Source organism: Epinephelus moara, chromosome 9 (genome assembly GCF_006386435.1).
Source record: "Epinephelus moara isolate mb chromosome 9, YSFRI_EMoa_1.0, whole genome shotgun sequence".
Lineage (NCBI taxonomy): Eukaryota > Metazoa > Chordata > Actinopteri > Perciformes > Serranidae > Epinephelus > Epinephelus moara.
Window position 1 is genome coordinate 18,303,155 of NC_065514.1, and position 6,457 is coordinate 18,309,611.

Consider the following 6,457-nt stretch of genomic DNA (forward strand, 5'->3'; position numbering starts at 1 on the left):
CTGCAAAAAAAAAGTGCTTTTGTGGAAGAGAAAGCAAACGAGACAGAGAGGATAAGGATTAAACTCTTCTGCCGGTGACAGTTATCCTGACAAATTAAGCCCTGCTCAGCAGATATCAGTGGATTGTGTCAAATGTGGCAGTTCACTTTTTTTTTTTTAAATACATCAATTAAGCTTGCTTTTTATAGTGTATTTTTTCCCTTGAAAGTAACAAAAATGAGGTCAATGTGGATACAACTGTCAAAATCTGAATGTAATGCTATGTTTGCATGCCAACTCATAGCAACATGACAAAACCTAGATACAACAAAACAACCATCCACAATAAAACGCTTTTTTAATAAGAATAAAGAGCTTCCAGTGTTTTGCATATGATGAGAAACTGTTAAACATAAATGTCAGATCACAGTTTGATGATAAAACTTGGCCGTGTGCCTCTGCTCGCTGTCACATCACATCCACTGATCTCAGAGTTATGTACACACTAATCTGGGAAACCACTGAGACATAGTATACAGAGGCATCTGTATGCAGGGTCCAGATTCATAAGCTGTAGGGCAATAAATGACCTTGGACTGCTGACAACTCCTCAGGATGACCCGTGTTGTATTTCAGCTGGTAACAGGAAGCTGCTCACAAATCAGATTGATTTGACAGGAGTCATTCCTCTTCTCCTGACACACGACATTAGTGCCTGTTTATATTTAACAACATTGCTGGCCTATAAACAAAGTAAACCAATATCAGAAGAGATCTACAGCTGCTGGAGCACACGTGCTTTCATAGTAGCGTCACACGCGACTAACGTAACCTACGTAAGCACCTGCGAGCCATACTGTAATTAGCAAGGTTAGCTTAGCTCGCTTACTTCTCAACCGGCGAACGAAAGGTGAGTGATACTGTAAGCGTGTTTTGGCGAATATGTGCGTGTTTGGAGCACACATATCATACGGACGGACAGCAGAGGAGTATATCACGCTAAAGTTGTAATTGTGTGACAGTTTGGTAGTTTGTCCGACGTGATACTGCGACGCCGTTAGCTGCTGTGGATCCACTGCGGAGGAAGCTACTGCTAACTAACGTGTCAAGGCCAAATGAGGTGAGTATTTGATATTTAAAACATAGGTTTTCGGTGGGGCACTCGTTTAACTTGTGTATGACAAGACTATAGTGCAACCACAATAATAATAATAAATAAATAAAAGTAAAAACAGTTACAGTGAAGTTAGCGTGTAATGAAAGGAACGTGTGCAAATCTATCGAAAACTTGAAGAATACTACAGAGCCGAGTCCCGGATAGAGTAGTGACGTGTGCACAACAGTTGTTCCCTCAAGAAAATAACGTGTGCAAACTTATCTGTACGCAAAAGCTTTTTACTAATTTTAGCATATTGTTAGATTTATATAGTCTTTTTTGATTATTTTTTATTGGTATTATATTGTATTTTTATTGGTTATTGTATGATATTGTTTTCTATTTTTGTATTATTCTACATGTTTATGTGCAGTGCAGTCTGTTGGGAAATTAGTTAACAACTTTGCCTATCTGCTTCAGTGATGGTATTTATCATTATTGTAGTTTTAGTTTTGTTTGTATTTAAAAAAAAAATGCCTAATTTTATTTGCTTGAATCCTGCATTGTTACAAGATATATACAAGATAATAACTTGTATACACAAGATAAATTGCATGAGATAATATCAAATGTGCACAGAAAAAAAAATCACCATTCTAGACTGTAGGGGATCTGTTGTACAAAGATTTTAACCATTCTTTTTATTTCTATTCATGTTCACCCTAAATCACAAAATTGCACTGGGGGTTTATTAGTCTCGCTCACCAGACCTTTCTCAAGAAAAGAAAGGTCTGGCTGGGCCGACTCTCACTTTAAGATTGGAGAAAAAAACACCCCGGCTGCTTGTATTTCTTTCAACCAATCACAATCGTTCTGGGCGGTGCCACAGCAACGGTGCGCTTGCAAAAATATTGCCAGGGGGAAACAGGTTTTGGTGTAACACGCCCACAAAAATATCACCTACAGGACGCGAACCATGGCAGAAAAATGGCTACATCCCCGCAAGATCAAACACTACAAAAGTTAGTAAAGGACGTGTTGAAAACTGCAACCGGAGGTGGTAGGGCGGGACTAAAGCGGGTGGCTCGTTCCGCCCAATGAGAGGCTGATCTATGCAGCGAACTTCCGCCCACTCAGACTAGGGGTTTATAACCTGTAAATCATATAATTTGGATTTCAAACCTGTTGCATACAGCACAGTTCATTGTTTTTTGTTAGGGTATTCTAGAGGTTTGTTACAGAAATGGCTATTTGTCAGATTTTATTGAGGGAGGTATTTTTTCCCCCACAAAAAAATATCTTGTCATGTCACTCTAGGAAAAGCACAGGTGTAAATAATAAAATGAATGGTGGCTAAATTCCATTTAGCTTCTTCAGGTTTAGGCCCCTGGTATTGTGCATGCTGTCTCACTCCCACACTGGCATTGGGACATTTGAACATAGAGGGACCATCATTAATGTTATTAGTAACACCTCTGCTTTTCTTTTTATGACAAGTGAAAATGTCCGCTGTGAGAAAGGCCATTGTATTTGCTCAAAGAAAAGAGGACCTAACATGGATCCCTGGGGGACCCCAGATAACATTTCACACAGGGAAGTAGGTGTAAAAAATAGACAGTGGGACTTAAAGGAATTCTTCTCTCACAAAATGACCAGTTATAGTATATCAGTTAGTAATGTAGTGTTACCTCAAATTCATGACAAAAAAGGCTGTTTTATTAGTACTTTACAAATGTGCATTTTTAGCTGAAAAAAGAACACCTTACTCTTTTGAACTAAACTGAAAGTAAAACTTATCCATGCTCTCTTCAATGCCAGCCTCCAATACTAAGGTTTGTTTAGAGAATATGCATGTGTTTGGGAAGTACTGACCAAACAGCTGGATAATTGAGACTTGGTTTATACTGCAGGAGAGTTTGTTAACAGATGTTTTGATACATCCTGTTATTGTTAAAAGCGGCCCCCAAAAAATCAATACATCAATATGTTTGCCATTTACTGTGGAGCATGCAAGAAAAACAAGGTTTTCTTAATGAGTTTAAGGTAACACTGCAGGACAACTGATACACTAATGGTCTTTTTGTGGGTGAAGTATTCCTTTTAAGATTAACACCACAAAACACATTTAGATGGCTGAGACACGTACTCCTCCACCTACAACACTCATATCTAATCATATTATGTTCTCTCTTAGAATGATTAATTAAAGGTACCTCGTGGATTTTTTTACTACTATTAGTGCTGTGGAGCAATGTTTTTACGGCTCGTTTCCCATTTTGTTGTTTTGGAAAAAAACACTGAATGTAAACATTGCTTTTGTTTGTTTACAAAACAACACCACACACCGTTTATGAACTCCAGTTGCAATAAATGAAGCTCCAGGGATTTCGTATACTCAAATGAGTGCAGACCATGTCTTGTTTTTCCACTCTCTGCACAGTTTGACATAGTAAGAGGCCATCCAGACCTTCGTCTGTTTACCACAACAAATCCACACTAATTATTCTTTTTCCAGGCGAGCCAGACTGTTTGAAGTCTGGGTATTTGATTTTTAACCGTACAAGCACTGACTTCTTGTAACACTTGTTTGCACTCTGTTTAGTTATCAACCTGTCTGCTCCCATCTGGATCAGATCACTGCACCCTCTCTGCATCCTTGCTTTTGACATGTTTCTGACCTCAAACCTGTAAACACTGTTAGCTGGAGAACAGCAGCACTGATTTAAAGGAAGTTTAGAGGAAGTAAATCGATATTAAACCAAGGCAGCAGTCAGGTGGAATAATGTGAACAGAGAAATGTTGTATTTTGTGGATCAAAATAGCCTATTATCAGTGCTAATATCAGTGTTCTGTCCATAATTTTTTTTTAAAAAAAGGTAAAAAGCAAGATATAATTAAGTACTCTGGGTTAAGCATAATAAAAAAAACAAGACCTACACATGTTTTAGAGAGGAGTTTTGGATATTCTTCTCAGTACTCCACATCTAACTTGAGAACCACAGCTATGCTAATCAGATGTCAAGGATCAAGAGAATAATACGAGTTTTTCCCTGAGAACACCCTCAGGCTTAATTGTCTATTAAGAGGGAAATGATAGCAAAGTAATTGGACACAGCAGAGAAGTGTGAATATTTTACTCAGACAAAATATATTTTCCAAACAGGTGGAGGCTCTGCTTTGTTCACACTCCTCTCCTGAACAAATGAGATAACAGCGACGAAACCAACACGATTCAGCGCTCAGGATTTCACCTTCAAGGGCCGCTGCAAGCATCCAAATATTCACATACAGTCTGCCAGAAGTGAGTAAGGAATGGAAAGGAAGGTAAGTGTGTATGTGTGAGAAAAAGAGAAGCCAGATTGTATTCTGCGTATGCACATGAAAAAATGGTGGAACAAATATTTAAATTCTTTACTATAAAAGTGTCAATACCACAATGTTAACAAGTGAAAGTCAGCAGTAAATATATTTCAGTGTGTAGTCAGGATCTGCTTCACATTGACATGTAGTCGTGGGTACCATCAAATACAGCTGAAACGGTGTGTCGGTTAATCAGTTAGTTGTTTGACATGAAATGAATAGGCAACAATCTCAGTAATGGGTTAAATGTTGATGGTGAAGTGATTATTTTAACCATAAATGGCAAAATCGTCTAGTTTCAGCTCCTTAAAGGTGAATGTTTTAAGATTTGTTTAGCCCTTCTTTCATTCTAAACTCTAATTGGGCTTTGGGCTGTTGGTCTGGCACAAAACCACATTTTAAGATGTCAACTCAGGCTCTCTGAACCTCCCACCAAACAATTTATCAGTTTATTGAGAAAATAATTAGATTACTCACTCACTAATGAAAATTATCATTAGTTGCAGCCCTAGTATTGAGTGAAAAAAGTACTGATAGTGAAGCCAAATAATTACAGCGCATATCACATAACTGCAACGTCCCTGCTTTGATTTCAGCCAGGGAAGTTTATTGCATGTCATGGCCCTCTCTCCCTTTGTTTCCTCTCTGACTCATCCCTATAAAGGCAAAAATGTCAAAAAATGTAATTAAAAAGAAGAAATGGTCCCTGCCCTGTTTGAAATAAGCTTTGTATCTCCATTTTTGAAGAGTTTAAGCTCGTAGATAGTCTTTTTCAAGTTAAAATAACTTGCATGGTGTCATTAAAAACAGCATAATATCAACATTACTTTTGGCTTATCTCATATTCAGTCTTAATGCAAATCTGCAAAGACTGAGTCTAACAATACATAGCTGTTCCAAAGGGATATTAATTTTTTTAATGGAATTATATGAGGTACTTATCTATAGTCAGTGTTTTACCTTCAGTAGATGGTGGTTGGGACTCTCCCTGTGTGGAGAAGCAGACAGGAGAACCACCACAGAAGTTTAGCAATGTACTGCTGTGGATGGGGGTTAGCAGCAAAACATATTTCCGCCAATCAAAAAGAGGCCCACTTCAAAAAATAATTGATATCAGTCCAAGTGAAGGCTATAATTAGAATATTGTCACAGCTTTACCCTGCAATTAGACAGCCCTTTCCTTTGGCCCTACATTTTCTCAACCTTACTCAACCACAGTAAATGTCAGTATTCCTACAGTATTGGGGTGGCAGTAGTTCAGTCCATAGGTACTTGGGTTTCAAACTGGAGGGTTGCTTGGTCAAGTCCCCGTGCGGACCAAATATGGAGTTTGGAGAGGCGCTAGTTTGCCTCCTGGGCACTGCCGAGGTTCCCTTGAGCAAGACACTGAACCTTCATCCGCTCGGGGTGCCTGTCCATGGGCAGCCCCCTCACTCTGCATTTAATGCATGTGTAGGTCCTGTTTGTGCATACTGCGCAAACTTTGTTGCACACTCGTATTGACTTTGGAAGTCATTTTTAGAAAGAGTCAGGGCTGTGGATATTGTTTCGCATTGCTTATGGTGGAATTGCATTAGAAACATCTGTTTAGTGTGGAAAGTAGGGACAGTTATAGCAAGCACAAAATGTTTCAATGCACGTATGGGCATGTGAGTATGTGAATTTGCAGGCTTACACCTCAAAAGTACCTACTGTATGTGCTTGGTTACTTTTCAGATCTGATGTTATACTTGTCAGAGTTGCTGGTAACTAAGGCAGCATGAGGTCAGTGTGTGTGTGTGTCTACAGTTAGATCAGGTGACAGGGAGTTCAGGAGGTTGCTCAGGAGGATCTAGGGTGTAAATAGCTCCACACTGACCGTCTAACACACACTCACATGCGTACATACACAGACTTTCATCCCTGACTCACAAATCATCAACGACTGAGCCGAGCAGCAACTGAAGACGCCCGTCCCATGAGCATTCCACCTTTGCATTTTACTCTGTTGCTGCCTCGCTGGTCGTATTTATAGCTCTGTAA

The 6,457-nt window shown here is 39.2% G+C and overlaps 1 long non-coding RNA gene across 1 annotated transcript; it reads left to right on the plus strand.

Annotated features, from left to right (window-relative positions):
- Positions 1-837: 837 nt before the first annotated feature.
- On the plus strand, positions 838-4,358 carry LOC126395862 (uncharacterized). Its single transcript, XR_007570501.1, has 3 exons — positions 838-889; positions 1,002-1,099; positions 4,239-4,358. It is a non-coding gene; the product is annotated as an uncharacterized LOC126395862 (long non-coding RNA).
- The last annotated feature ends 2,099 nt before the right edge of the window (positions 4,359-6,457 follow it).